Genomic DNA, 15,816 nt, shown 5'->3' with positions numbered 1-15,816 from the left:
CTAGCTATATTGAAAGAAGTGAGATCATTAAATGTAAATTTTAAAATCAAACTTTTTCAAGTTTTATAAAAGGTCGAGATTACCAAATGTTGGCATTCTTTTCAAGCGTCTTTTGATGTATCGACTTCTTTTGATATAAATACCTCGTAACCCCGAAAAATCTAATAATGCAATTATTGTTATCAAAAATCCCCAGATTCAACTGGACGCCACCCGTGGAATTATTTGAGATAATCCCACTTTTTTTTTCTTACGTACTTTGAACTCATTATTTCGGAAATCACTTTAAAAAATTACGATGTAAACGTTTTCGAGATATGGTTTTTAGAAGTTTTTTGTCGTTTTTTTTCCAGCATACTTAGGTCCATTTTCTTCACTCGGAGTTGAACAAAACTTGAGAATTTTTATATTAAAAATTCTCAAGTTATGTTCAACTCCGAGTGAAGAAAATGGACCTTAGTATTCGGGCTATATCTTCAGTAATAATTAATAAACGATTAATCTGAACAGAAAAACCGGTTCCTGAAAGCTGATCAAATAAGCAATAAACACTGGTATAACTTTTTTGGGTCACTCCAAAAGTTTAAGTGCATTGTATCAAAACACTTAAAAAAAATCGAGTTTTTTACTTACATAAAAAATCTAAATCTTGCAAATCCTCTTAGTTTTATATTTTTTATGTGTAGTACACTTTCTGGAAAAAATAACAAGATAATTTTTTTAAAAATCTATGGATAAGTTATAAAGATATGATAATTCTTGTAACTTTGAAAAATCATGTCTCGAAAACCTATCCATAAATATTTTTTTAGATAAGATTTTAGAGTTTTCTCTGCTCAAATTTCTACGAAAAGTATAACGGCACTTGGTGTCAAAAAAAATTTTTATTTTTTTGTAAACTAGTGTAATCATCTGATTCTCAATTCACTGTGAAGGACTAAGCAGTATTTATAGTCAGTTTGTTAATTGGAGTTTTTAAGTTAAACCATATATATGAAATATGATCAACTTAATTTATTAAAACTTAATTTGATAAAAAAATTTTGAATTTCTTATCAAACAATAAAAAAGTTTTTATGTTTTGAAATTTCGATATTAAAAAACGTCTTTTTCAAGACATTTTTATTGAAGTTTTGAAATATTAAAGCTAACAAAAAAACCATCACAAGAAGAACTGAGAATCAGAAATTTGTATTTATATTATACATAGTTAAAAAAAAAAAATATTAATTATTATGTATGACAGTACTCCTTATGGATTGCTTAAATCAGTAGGATTTTTCGTGACGAATCAAAAAAATTACACAACTTTTTCAGTCATTTCAGAATGTTCAAAATAACGTATTGAAAAAAAATCTTCAGAAAAGTAAAAAAAGGGAAACTTATTTTGACCTATTATAGGTATATAATATAGCAGAGTTTAAGATAGTTGTCCTAAGAAAATGAAGAGAGCATGTAAAAACATGAGAGTGTAATGTAAATGTGCCACACGCTTATAAAGGTTTCAAATTCCAATCAACGTTATCACACACTGTTAATTTCTATTGTGAAATAAAACTTTTTAACATTTCCTCACAATCTTAAAACTTAACTAAGTCACAAGTATGAACCCATATGTAGTAAGAAATGAAGCGATTTCTATCTAAACTCCTCCAAAATAGTTTTCGTGATCTTTTTTTTTCATAATTTTATTTCCTATATGTTCATTTAAAAATCTTAACATTCTAGGTTTTTCTAAATGAAAGGGCTTAAGTAATAGGTATACCAAATCCCTAATTCCCACTTTATTCTTAGAACATTATTTATCGATTGGCCGGATCGATAATTTCCTTAGTATTTTGTATAAAAGCAATTTGTCTGCTGATGAAAATTCATAGGTAAGTCTTTAAATATATTTTTGTTAAATTAATTCCTTTGTTAGATTGAGATTGTTATATTAGTTTCCCATTCAACTTTCAGATAAATCGGTCAAACATATTAATTTTGAAAACAAAAAAACAATTCTTTTCGTTTGTGAATTTAAAAAACCTATTTTTTTTTTTGAAAGATTAATTACATCAAAATATTTAGTAAAACTAAAAAAAAAATATCTACGACTTTGATAATATCTTTAAAATTTAATAACCTTCCCATTTTATGGGAAAATCTGCGATATCTTATCCGACAGATAAATATTTATGTCAATTTTTTCAAAAATTCTACCTCTTCATCATATTTTTTTTATTTTTGATAAATCGATAAAACAAATTTGCATTTCATCGGATAGAAAAAAAAATAAACTGAAATTCAAACTCTGACTCTCTTCATAGAACTTTATATTATTAATCCATATCTCACAAAATTAAAAAAAAATATATAAAAATACAAAAATGTTGACAAATTCTTGTGTCCCATATCTAAACGAAATGATTTATCGATTTCGATAAAAATCAATAAAATCTATTTGAAACCGAACAAAAGATTTCCCCTCGTCATCCATTTATCGGATTTGTGCTCACTGTGCTTTAAAGATTAGACATATTTTTATTTTTTATTATCATTTTCCCATTCCCGGATTTATTAGAATAATTTACAAATCTTAAAAAGAAAAGATTTTTTAACTTTTTTTTCTATTCGTTGTTTATTGTTGTTGTATAAATGAATAAAATTCTCATGAATTGAATTAATTGATCCATAAAAATCGGTTTTCCAATCAAACGATTAAACAAAAAATGTGTAGCTGGCGTTTGTTGAATACAAAGTGAACCATAAGAAACCATTAGCTATAAAAAAAAATTTTATCGACAACAACAACAACAAGAAAATAACCAAAACATCAACTTTCTCAAAAATAATATCAACGCTTTGACCATCCGACAGAGTTTTTTTTTTATTTTTTATAGAAAATTATGTTATTATTCATCTCGCACTTAATAAGAGACTTTTGCGGCAAACTTTTAAACGAATTTTAATTGAACTGCTTAGTGTTAAGTGAAAAATTGTAAAAAAAAAAATACATAAATAAAAATTATGAAATAATAACTACTTGAGAAGGATTACAAACAAAATTTATGACGTCAGTTAATTTTTATTTTCTCTCAACATTCGCTTAATGCAATGTTGATTTGTCTCGTATAAACTCGAAGGAAATTTAAAAGACGTCGTCTTTCAACGGGACCACCTCTCATGGTGGTGCATCATTGGGAGGGTTACCATACCAACATGGTTTAAACAAAATTAGCCCAATATAATGCGATTTTGTTTAGCTTACCCCACTTCGGCAAAGCTAAATGGAGGGTTTTATGTTCGTCCGGTATGCATTTATGTATGTTCATTTGTTCCATCATAGCTTTAACACATGCTTTTAGACACTAGATGTAGGCTATGTGACGATACATAAAATTAAATATGGGACCCTATTTCAGAGTACCAAACTTTCAAAACTTTTTGACGTGATAACATCTTATAAATCGATGAACCATGGCAGCCACCACAAAAAAGTGACGCCATTTTCTGCGGCAAAAAATTTCAATTCAAAAATAAAAATAAACTATTATGGATACAAAAATCTTCTATAGCTTATTTGAAAGATAATAACCTAAAGCTTAATCCAAATGAAGGATTTTTAAAAATTCCGTCATTTAATAGAGTAAACTGGGGTAAAACGGAAAGATAAAATTTGGGCTAAAATCTAAACGCGAAGTCGTAGAGAATTGATTTTTTTGCTATAGATAGATGAGATTAATTTAAGAATAACTACATTTAAGAAAAAATTCTAAAAAATTTTTAAACTAAGCTATAACGTTTTGTTTGAACGTTGTACACGTGATGGGGCTATGATAAAATGATGATTTTGGGTAAAGGAAATTTTTTTTTGACAATTCTAAAGATGCCAGGATAAAGATGAGGGAAAAAAAATTAGGGGTCTGATACAGATTTTTGTCCAACACTCTGCGTTTCGAAATATGAATTTTTGAAAACACCTTGTTTTTTAGGGGTATTTTTGGGTAATTTTTGATTTTTAGCTTTTTTTGGAGAGTTCAAAAAATCTCAAACTTATAGGACATGTAGGACAGTCTGGAAATTCGACATGATTGACTTTAAAAATTCTAACTTCTCTTGTAGTCATCTTTTAAATGAGATTGATACGTCATATGAAAGGTGAAATAATAAGCTTTCACATGGTTTAAAATTGTTTATAGGTTGACAAACCAAAAAATTGATTCCATAGCGTGAGAACATAAAAATAATATTTTTTTTTTGCTTTTTTTAATGAAATGTGATCGAGTTAAAAAAAATTCTAGCCCTTTTTTTTAGATGTCTCATAGACCTGATCGATATATATATTTTGAGCTAAGACAATAAGCTTTTAGATGGTATAAAATTTTGTATAGGTTGTTAGCGAAAAAAATGGCATTAATGACGTGAGAAGATAAAAATTCATGTTTTTTTTTGCTTTTTTTTTGATGAAAATGATTGTTTTCATTAGAAATATTTTTATACTTTTTGCGCTTGTAAAAATTGTATAATAAAAATGGTTTTATTCTTAAGAAGAAATACTTGGCTTTTAAATTGCATAATTTTTTTTGTAAGCTTTTAAAATAAAAAATTAATATAATGAATGAGAAAATAAAAAAGGTATTTTTTTTAGCTTTTTCTTGTAAATTATGATGGTTTGAAAAAAGTAAACTCTTCAATTGACTCATTTTAAACGAAAGCATACAACCTGTTTTCTGACGACGTTATCACGTAAAATCATCGTCCGTAAACCGGCTTTACAGACAACCTCTTTTTTTTTACATTTTACCCGTACTTTAACGAGTTTTCAGGTTAGAGGTTTAGTGGATGTGTGTACATCACATTTTGGAACATCTGTAGGTATTTGGTTTATTTTTCTTTACCCCATTTACAACATTATTTTATGTTGTTCATGAACTGAGTCCTCCGAGTTGGATATTTGAACCCATTTCTTTTGCCAGTGTTCTATTTCACCAAATACAATTCACAATCACAAATTTGTATTTGTACTTTCTTTTTTTTTTTTAACAAATTTGTAACTTTTTGTAAGTTGGTGAAACAGGATTTGTCAATTTTTTTTGTGAAAAAGTACTTGTAAATTGTAATTTGTAAGATGGTTAAATAGGCCCCAGACCACAAAAAGAAGCGCCTCAAACTGCCGAAACCGTGTAACCGCTTAAAATAGTTCGGACGAGATGTCTATATTTACCAGTTGAAACTGCATTTCTGAAAAAAAAAACTTCGATATCCTAATTTTAGCTTTCGTCTTATGAAGCTTCTGACAACGTTTTGCTATCATTTGCAGCTTTGAAGAAGATTTGATCAATTTATTTTAAGGTTATCTTCTTATCCTGGCAAAATTAGCTATAGATATGCTTCCCACATATTTCTACTATTTTCCTTTATTCGGTGACTAGGTTTGCTTCAATGTTTCAAAGAACTTGCGATCTTTTTCCAGAATAGTTGTTTAGGTTTTCAATGATTTTTTTCAGTGTCCTGAAGTGTACTAGTGTACATACGTTCTTTTCGTTATGCACAGGTTTTTTTGTCTTCCGTTTTTGTTTTGCTCACTAAGCTGAAAATATTCTACACGGAGGAAAAAAGGTTTTCTTAAAATAATATGACGTCCACTTTAAATCTCACCACCTTAAAACAATACGATTTCCGCTGCAAATAAGTGGAAACCGCATACATTTTGTTAATTTTAAGGTGAACTTCATTAATTTTAATTCAGTCGCTGCCATTTTTTTTTTTATTGAATTTTTTTTCACATAAAAATAAGATGATTTTACGCTTAAATTAAGAAGATTTGTCCGCTTAACTTAAGACGGAAGTCACCTTGGCAAAAAAAAAAAACATGCAGAAATCAGCTTAATTTAATGTGGAATCCGCTTCTTTTTATGTGGTAGTTGCAGATTTAATACTTACCAAAGCTCTAATTGACATCACTGTGAATAATTCCGATTATGTAAGAGATAAGAAAGTCCCATTACAACAATTCATGTGCATTAAAATCGTCATTTTGCACTTAATTAACAAGGATATAAAGTTATTTTCCCTCAGACACTAAACTATAAAAATATTTCATGGCAACCCTGATATCTCAAACTTCCTTTCGCCAAATACAAAAGGCAAACATTTTAACTTTAATTCCCAGAGCACCAAGTTACTGAGACAACTGAGAGCGCGCAGTTCCAGCTTTATGTTGATGTTAAGCATTTGATTATATTTTGCTTTATTGATTCGACGGAGCAACCTGAACCAAATTTGCAATTTTGCAGATCGATTTATGAAATTGTTCGTGAAATTACCATAAATACGGATCGGTTTTTTAAGCGAACTATTGAGCGAACGCCAAAATGCCATGGAACGGCCGGCTATTCGGCATTGCTGCGCGCAGCAGTTCCGAAACATATGTTTTGTGTAGCTGACTGGCAAGCGCAAGCAATCGCAATCGCAATATACCTAGAGGAAGAAATGTCGTGCTGCACTGAATATTGTCACTGTCACTGCTTCGCTGCTGGTGCCATAGATATTGCTATTGGAACGTGTCTTTTATATTTTTTGGTGGTGTATCTTGTATCTAATGGTTGTTGTTTGGTACGAATCGCGGGGCGAAACGATGGAAGTGCAGTGATATTGGAAGTTTTGTGTTCTAAAATCGACGAAGAAAAAACAAGTGGCGGCTGGCGTCAGTGGTAAGGTTTTTTTCTGATTTGAAAGTGATGTTTATGACATGTTCGGCTATAAATTTTCTGACAGAAGGATATCGAAATGACATATTTCTAAATGACAGCGCAACATGTTGCAGAGTGTGTGTTGTGTTGATAGGTATCTTTGTGAGTTTTATTTTGCATCTGCATTGTATAATCTAAATCTGTATATAGAAAGTGTTTTATTTTTATTTCAGTTTTTTTTTAAGGTTTTTTTTTGTACTCTCAAGGCAGAGGTATTAGATTTTGTGTAAATATTATGCTGGTGCATGAAAAACGTGGTTTTAAATTTCAATTAAATTGAGACATTTGAGACATTAACCCAAGTCAGTTAGAGTGTCAACAGTAGCTGTGAGTACCTTACCAAAGTGGAGGCTTGTTTTAAAGGAGCCAACTTCTTTATGGAGTATAATGGTGTTCAGCAACGTGTAGACAAATATATTCATTAATTAAAATTTATTGAAAATTGTTGCGAGTTTTTATTTTATTTTTTAGGTCAAGTGGTTTAAAGTTATGAATATTTTTTGATTGAGTCGTTTTAGCTAAGGAGTTTTGCTTGAGTTATGACAAAGATTTCGATTTTCTATTCATTAAAAAAGATCTTGTGAATATTTTGTTAAACATAACGAGTACATTGAGCTTTTTCCAACTTAATTTTGCCTAAGAAATTATATCGTTGTTATTCAACAATTTCGACATGCTAAAAAAACTTGATTTCAGAAATAAATGTCGATTATCGATTGGAAATCAATATTTTTTTAAAGCGTACGTAAATACATCGGGGCTAGACCAAGTTTTACGTCGTAATCAAATGGGACAATAAAAAAAGGTCTTTTTAGGCTCTATTTATAACTGAAAACCAAAAGTTTATTGGAGGTCTGGTTGCAGAGTTATTTGCATCTAAAAGAATACATATTTTGCTTTCTCCACCCATAATTGATTTTTGGTTTTTATAATTCTTTCACTAAAACAATGCATAAATTAATAAAATATTTTCTATTTCATACGCCGCGCCATTTTGCTACAAATTAATCAAAAGTTCAAAGTTTTATAATTTCATACTTTTATTTGAGAGTAAAGCTATGATTACACGGTCAACGAAATCGGTCAACGCGTTGACTCTCTGACGTAAAAATGACGTCACAATCTGGCCCAAGAGGGTCACGTTGTGTGATCGTCAACGAAAACTGTTGTCATTGCGTTGACGGATACGATGACACTCGCGTTGACACACATTTCGGGTCAACGCATTGACTATTTTCGATGACCGTGTAATCTCTCTGTCAATGCCATTGGGACGCGTTGACAGGGTTTTAGGACTGGGTGTCATCGCAATGACCCTGTCCCAGCGTTGACGCGGCAGAATATAATACCGTGTCATCGTTCTAGAATGACATTGTTTTTTGTATAGAAATGTGATGAAAGTTGGATTGGGAACATTTTTTGTAGGACGATTATTGGAATGGTGTACCTTTTTGGAGGGAGGGGGGTTATATTTCCCTTTAATTTTTCGATGAGAGCTTTTTTCAAATCTCATTTTCTCCGTTTTTTTTTTTACAAATATTTTTTGAAAATTTAAATTTTTGCTTTGTGTCAAACAGTGGGCACGTTCAAGAAATATTAGGGACTAGATATTAAGGCAACTTCATTTTTTGAACGGAAATTTGAGTAAATTGACTAAATTAGTTTAAATATTTCATTTTTGTCAAATTTCGTAAATTACTAGAATTTTTAAGATCGCATGGGGCAGACACCAAATTTCACTTCACTTTAATAAATAAATAATATTAATTACAACCGTTAATGCACTTTTTACTCGTTTTTCACACAAATTGATTTAATTTTGCTAATGAAATTCTGTATTTAAAAACAAACAGCTGTTGACAAAAAAAAAACTTTCCTAAATTTTTAGGGAAAATTTTCTTGCCTAACTTTCCAGTCAGCTTTCCAATACAATTACCTAAATTGGAAAGATTTTTTTTGACAGTCAATGTTTTATGCATTGACACTGTGAACGTTGACGGTGAGATGACAGAGAGAATATGGATTTTTTCTTGACGTCAGAGAGTCAACGCGTTGACCGATTTCGTTGACCGTGTAATCATAGCTTAACACATCGAACAAAATTTGTATGGCCCGAGACTAGTTTATTAATTTAAAAACTTGCCCTGTTTTTTGCAATTTCCAAGAAAGTATAAAATTTTTAAAGTAAGACCAAAAGTTATGACAGTTTTAATTCAACAAAACAGAGTTTTTCAGAGCAAAAATCAAACAATCTATTATTTCCTCAATCTATAAAAAAACAAACATTTTTTTCTAGAACCCTTTTTGATAGTTCGACAAGTCATCGTGTTGGTGGTATTCACTTCATCATTCATAGATACGGGTAATTATTTTGTGTCATTCAAAGCATTTAAAATCCAATAATAAAAATAAGATACCCGATCTAGTAGCTGTTTTTTTTTTTTAAGACTATACGATGTTGAGTTCAAAGACTCATGAAACAGCTGCTATAAAGAGGGATGCTGCGATGCCATTGAAGATACTCACGAACATGAATGAACGACGAGATGAAGATGACTTGACTTTCATTATGAAATATTAATTTAATGACAACATATTTGCCCCTTAAGAGTTCAATTTTTATTATTCTTGTCACTTTAGTGATAAGTTATACCTATTTTTCTTCATTTTTTTTTGGGAGAAATTAATAAATGAGTGTGATACATGTGTAAGATACATTTCAGATATGTCATTTTCGAAAATTAAGGGATTATGAAAATTTGTTAAGTAAAATATGAAGCTTATTAATGTCAAAAGAATTTAAATGTCATACATTTTAAATTTTTGAGAAACATGGTTTGTATATTTTATCAAGGATGCGGACACTTTGTGCCGGAATAAAAATAAAATAATCTCATAATTTGCAGTTAATTAAATGATAATTTGTTGAGCAAACCAAAAAATTAGATATAGCTCACATGGTTTTTGAGTTATTGAATTTTCCTCTAAAATAAGTCTGAAATGATTTAAAACTATAGGTTTGGCTGACTTCCAAAATTTGTAGATTTTTGAATGCTTTTGAGTTCCTTAAACTTTGTTTTTATACCCTCAACAGTTTTTTTTAATTTTTTGTTATTAAAAATTCCGCGAAAATAAGACTGAAGTTAGCGGCCAAAAATAATTTATAATTTAGATTTATCGATGTCAAAAATTGTAGCTTGTTAAAAGCTAATTGCACAAGCAGAGCCATACGTTGAGCTGCCAGGGCACCGGGACAATATTAATTTTAAGGGGCCCCTTTGATATTAAGGTGCCATTTCGATATATGTAGAAAGTTTTATATAAAAGGAATAACGCCTTTCTCATTTTTTTGGGGCCCCGGAAGTATTATTTGTTAGTCACTTAGATTATTTTAGCAGCATTTTTTGAGGCCCCTGAGATAATATTTTTTCTACTTTATTTAAAATAACAGTTTCCTTCTCTGCATTTTCGGGGCCCTAGCATCAGTTGGGGCCCCGACTTGTTTACGCCCTGTGCACAAATCATTTTTTTTTTTTTTTCAACTTAAAGTTTCAGAAAAGCACTTCCGGTTTGATCAGACCATTTTTAATGAATGCCTTTTAAATTTGTTTTCTTTTGCCAGTAACTGTAGCTGTTCAAAACAAAATTTTTTATGCAAACCCCAAATTTTTTTAACTCAAACACTTTTTAAAATATTCAAGCTTTTATTGAAAACAAACTAATATAATAGTTTTCAAAATCTGAAAAAATGCGAAATTCAAAAATTTTTTCTTGCCGAATTTGAAGTGACCTAGACTCAAATGGAACGCTAAAACTTCGATTTTTTTTTGCTCTATCAAAGTCTTGTGTATAAAAGCATTCTTTTCAATAAAATAGTGTTTGAGGCAAAATGCAAAATATTCAAAAATTTCTGATTGTGATTACCAATAGTTCAGTATTAAAGCGTTTCGAAGTGGGCACACTACAAAAATTTGGTATCGACCGATAAAAAAGGTTGAAAAAAGAAAAAAAGGGCACCTTAAAAAAAACTGATGCCCACTATAAATACCAACACTTTAAAATAATATAAGTGAAATCCTCTTCTTTTAGATAAACTTCTTTTAATTTTAATTTGAATTTTCAACTTTAAAAAACGACTAAAAATAAAAAAGTTAAAAATTATCGTCAGAGGTTTAGTTGCAGGTTTTTATACTTATTTCCAACAGCGAGAAAGCTTGATTGTAAAGCACTCGCCTAGTAACCCAACAGCTGAAGAATCGATCCATAGTGGTTGTCGCTTTTTTTTTTATTAAAATGTTTCCACATAAAAATAAGATGATTTTCCGCTTAATTTAAGTGGATTCTTTTAAATTTGATTATTCAAGAAATTAAAACGTTTTTTCCTCTTAATTTATGATCGAGTTCATCTTAGAAAAAGACCATACAAAAATCCGTTTAATTTAATGCGGAATCAGCTTGTTTTTATGTGGTCTTTTTTCCCCGTATAGAAGTAAGACAATTACAAAATTACAGGAAATGCTCAATTTGTCTTAATAATTTAAATTTTATGATTCTTCCGAAATTCCAAAAATTTCTCGTTCAATTAAATTAAAACCATAAAAAGGAAGACATTTAAACTGATTCCCTTATATAAAAATAAACACTTTTCGACCCACTCTCCACCAGATTGACTCCTCGTTTTCAGTTCATTATTATTATTTTTTTGAACTAAAAAAGGGCATCAGCCAAGTTTAAGTAAATACCACAAAAATACAAAAAAGTATTCACAAATTTAATGGACTTTTGACCCACTTTACCAAGATGACCATCTGTTATCCATCTTAGTTAGTTAGTAGACTCAGAAGTTGCCGTCCGTCGCAGTTTATGCGTTTGCCAATTGAACAAATCATATTAATCATCATTTTTTTTGGTCCGTCCACGCAAAAATATCTGAGGAACAAAAAAATTAAAAAAAAAAAAAACACAACAAAAAGTTCCAAAAGTGTGTGCCACTCAGAATACAAAACGATTTTGTTCGCAATGATGTTCAAAAAGCACCAGCAACAACGCATGTCGTCTGAAGTCACAAATTAATTCAGTTTACGAGAACAGACTAAAAAGACAATAACCGAGACATCAGAGGAAATCAACTAACATGACGGGGTTCATACCATTTTTGGAAGAACTGCAAATCAACTTAGAGAAATATTATACATAATCGAGGCTCTCTCTTGACGTTTTTCAAGGACCCATCAGAGAGCTGAGCCAAGCCAAGAGTCACTGTGGAGTCAGCAAAAATTCATCAATGAACAACGAACAATGGCTTCGTGAATTAAACTTTTAAATCACGCACCATCGCGCGCTTAATGGCTGCACCATTCTGTCCCAGGTAACCAGATTGACATATCTTAGTCGAGATCTATAGTACAATTGCTGCTGCTGGTTGGTGTACTGGTGCGCTGGGGCAAGTTGTACATTCCCATTTCGGACAATGCCCGGACGCAGTTGAAACAGAAGAAAAAGAAAAAAAAACAGAAATGCACCACCAACAAGTTGCATTGAGAAGGATCTCTGTTTTGTTTTCTTCTGTCCGCGTTGTCCGTTCGATCGGTCGGTCATCCAGCGTGCATCTTGATCTGTGATAGTGATCTTTGAGACTTTTGTCCTCGCATCGGTACATATAGTTTGCCTCATCGTGATGCAAGAGATGCACTTTGGGTTGCAAGAGTCTCCGGTATGTCAACAGAATAACAATTGTCAGCGATTTGGTGGAAGATGCTTGATGTTGATGCTATAGGTATTTGGTCTGTGCGAGAATGATGTTGCAATTGCAACAACTTGTGGCTTAAAATTGAAAGGGGCTAGGCCTACCTTTAACACACATCGCAAGGATAGGGCTTAACACACAAATCGATGCTCTGGGCCAAGAAAAAAAAAATGGAACGGAAATTGATTTAAATGATTTATTGGCAACAAGCCAATTGCCATTGTTGCATTCATTCAGCTCTGTTGTATAGTGCATCTGTAGGTTTTCGTTCTCTCTGGTGATATCCTATGAAGTGTATGGAGACTTCTTTGTGTCCTTTGTTATGTGTACATACGTACGTGGTTATTTTCAGTCCTTATATGGAATCGAAGAGTCTTATTATTTCGAAGAAACAGTTTTTTTGTGAATCTTTTGCTAGGTCTTATACACTTGCCACCACCAAATTGCATGGTTTCTGATACATGATCTGAATGAATTCACAAGTCACATTAATGTGATGCTGGAAAATAAGCCTGTTTTTCACTTTTAACTTCGATGACAAGTTGAAAGGTGCACTTTTGTTTTTTGTTTTTTTTTTTTTTGTAGTAAGTTTACTTCTTGGACATACTTTTGAATTGAAAAAAAAAAAAAAAACTATTCAAGTTAACATAAGAAGTTCAAGATTTTCAAGAGAAAGCAATAAATTCAATCTTGACGAACTTTCACACATCATCTGACATTATGCGGATGATGTTATGGTAATAAGACATTATTTGCGAAAATTGTACACCCTTACTTTAATAATACAAAAGGTTCGAAGAAGTGAGTGAGTGGTCAAATTACAAGAGAAATGGAAAGCGATTTTGGGAAATTGACAAATTTTAGTCGAGAGAGAGTTCATTAAAATAGGAACTGTACCGAACTGCAGGACTAAAATCTGAAACAAAAAAACTCAAACCATACAAATTATTTGAACTCATAAAACACTCTCGCACTTTCGCAGTGCGGCAAAAAATTTCAATTCAAAATTAATAATAAACTATTAGAGATAGAAAAATTTTCTATAGCTTATTTGAAAGATAATAACCTAAAGCTTAATCCAAATGAAGGATTTTTAAAAATCCGTCATTTAATAGGGTAAACAGGGATAAAACGGAATGATGAAATTTGGGCTAAAATCTAAACGCGAAGTCGTAGAGAATTGATTTATAGATAGATGAGATTAATTTAAGAATAACTGCATTTAAGAAAAAATTCTAAAAAAATTTGAAACTAAGCTACATATAACGTTTTGTTTGAACGTTGAACACGTGATGGGGCTATGACAAAATGATGATTTTGGGTAAAGGAAATTTTTTTTGACAATTCTAAAGATGCCAGGTAAAAGATGAGGGAAAAAAAATTGGGGGTCTGATACGGATTTTTTTTCCAACACTCGTGTGAAAACACCTTGTTTTTTAGGGGTATTTTTGGGTAATTTTTGATTTTTAGCTTTTTTTGGAGAGTTCAAAAAATCTCAAACTTCTAGGACATGTAAGACATGTGGCCTCATGCATACATGTGCAAAAACTTGGAATCGTTTAGTGAGCTTTGACTGAATAACGAAAAAACAAGTTTTTAAAAAACACGTTTTTTGACCGTTTTTAACCGATTTTCATCGTTTTTTATTTTTATCTTTTTTTCTTTAATAGATACAGGAATAACGTATATATATGGAGTAATGATAGACCATGACCACGGTTAAATGTGTGCGAAGTTTCAATCATTTTCGTAAACACAATTTTGAGATAACGGTAAAATAAAATTTTAGAATTCAACAGGTTATAACTTTTGACCAAGAGTAGAAATTTAATTAAACTTTTATGAGCATCCTGATACAATTACCTTTCATTTGGTATATCACACATAACAATAGACTAACTACAAGCTACATTAACATTGTGTAGCTTGAAACTTGCGAAAAACCTCAAAACACCAGTGGAGATCTGTTGCCCCCCGAACATGGTTGACTTTAAAAATTTCTAACTTCTCTTGTAAGTATCCTTGAAATGTGATTGATACGTCATATGAAAGGTGAAATAATAAGCTTTCACATGGTTTAAAATTGTTTATAGGTTGTCAAACAAAAAAATTGATTCCATAGCGTGAGAACATAAAAATAATGTTTTTTTTTTTTGCTTTTTTTAATGAAATGTGATGGAGTTAAAAAAAAATTCTAGCCCTTTTTTTTAGATGTCTCATAGACCTGATCGATAAATATATTTTGAGCTAAGACAATAAGCTTTCAGATGGTATAAAATATTTTATAGGTTGTTATTGAAAAAAAATGGAATTAATGACGTGAGAAGGTAAAAATTCATGTTTTTTTTGCTTTTTTTGATGAAAATGATTGTTTTCAATAAATTATGTTTATACTTTTTGCGCATTGTAAAAATTTAAAAATGGTTTTATTCTTAAGAAGAAATACTTGGCTTTTAAATTGCATAATTTTTTTGTAGGCTTTTAAAATAAAAAAATTAATATAATGAGAAAATAAAAAAGGTATTTCTTTTTAGCTTTTTCTTGTAAATTATGATTGTTTGAAATAAGTAAACGCTTCAATGGACTCATTTTAAACAAAAGGACACAACCTGTTTTCTGAGGACGTTATCACGTAAAATCATCGTCCGTAAACCGGCTTTACAGACAACCTCTTTTTTTTTTTAATATAACCTTGATGAGATTGTTCGTTTCAATTTCTTTTAGAGTTCCTACTTGCGACACTTTTGTTTATGCTCTAATTACTTTGAAGTAGTCCTTATATTGTTCAGTAATAGAATTGTTCTGCTATTCTTGGGAACACTTCTTTGTTGAAGGCTATAAAGTGACATAAAGTCCTTTTTGACTAGTTTATCGGTAAATGGTAGGTAATGTTGTGGAAAACATTCTCGGATCTCTAAATTTCATGAAAAATTCGCAGTAAGCCCCTACACACGTTACCAGATGATAGGTATGTCTGTTTTATAATTTGTATAGCTTCAGTATTTGATTATGCTTAATATTTTCGGGCTTATAGAAGCTTATCTTTTTTGACTAAATAGGCTGCATTTTTTTCAAATGGGATCCCCCTCTATAATTTTGAAGCCCAATTCATTTCCTTGAGCCAGTTTGTCTATTTCAATATATCCAATCCAACTATCCAATAAAGCTCGTGCATCACTTGTAGCCTTTTCCAAAGGACACAATTCCACTTATTTAAAAAACACGTACTCGATTACAATTTTTTATTCTTCATTTTGTAGTTGAACATTTTTTATTTTGCTTGTTTTTTTGTTGTGATGTTCCTCTATCTTGATTCTTCTTTTTTTTCTCTTTACA

General features: G+C 30.7%; 1 protein-coding gene across 1 annotated transcript in view; it reads left to right on the top strand.

Annotated features, from left to right (window-relative positions):
• The window catches only part of LOC129914402 (rho GTPase-activating protein 7), a 121,093-nt gene that overhangs the window by 53,035 nt on the left and 52,242 nt on the right, over positions 1 to 15,816 (top strand). The window lies entirely within an intron of this gene.

The sequence above is a fragment of the Episyrphus balteatus genome, chromosome 3 (genome assembly GCF_945859705.1).
Source record: "Episyrphus balteatus chromosome 3, idEpiBalt1.1, whole genome shotgun sequence".
Taxonomy (NCBI): domain Eukaryota; kingdom Metazoa; phylum Arthropoda; class Insecta; order Diptera; family Syrphidae; genus Episyrphus; species Episyrphus balteatus.
Note: the sequence above shows the minus strand (reverse complement) of the source record. Positions and strands in the feature narration are given on the sequence as shown.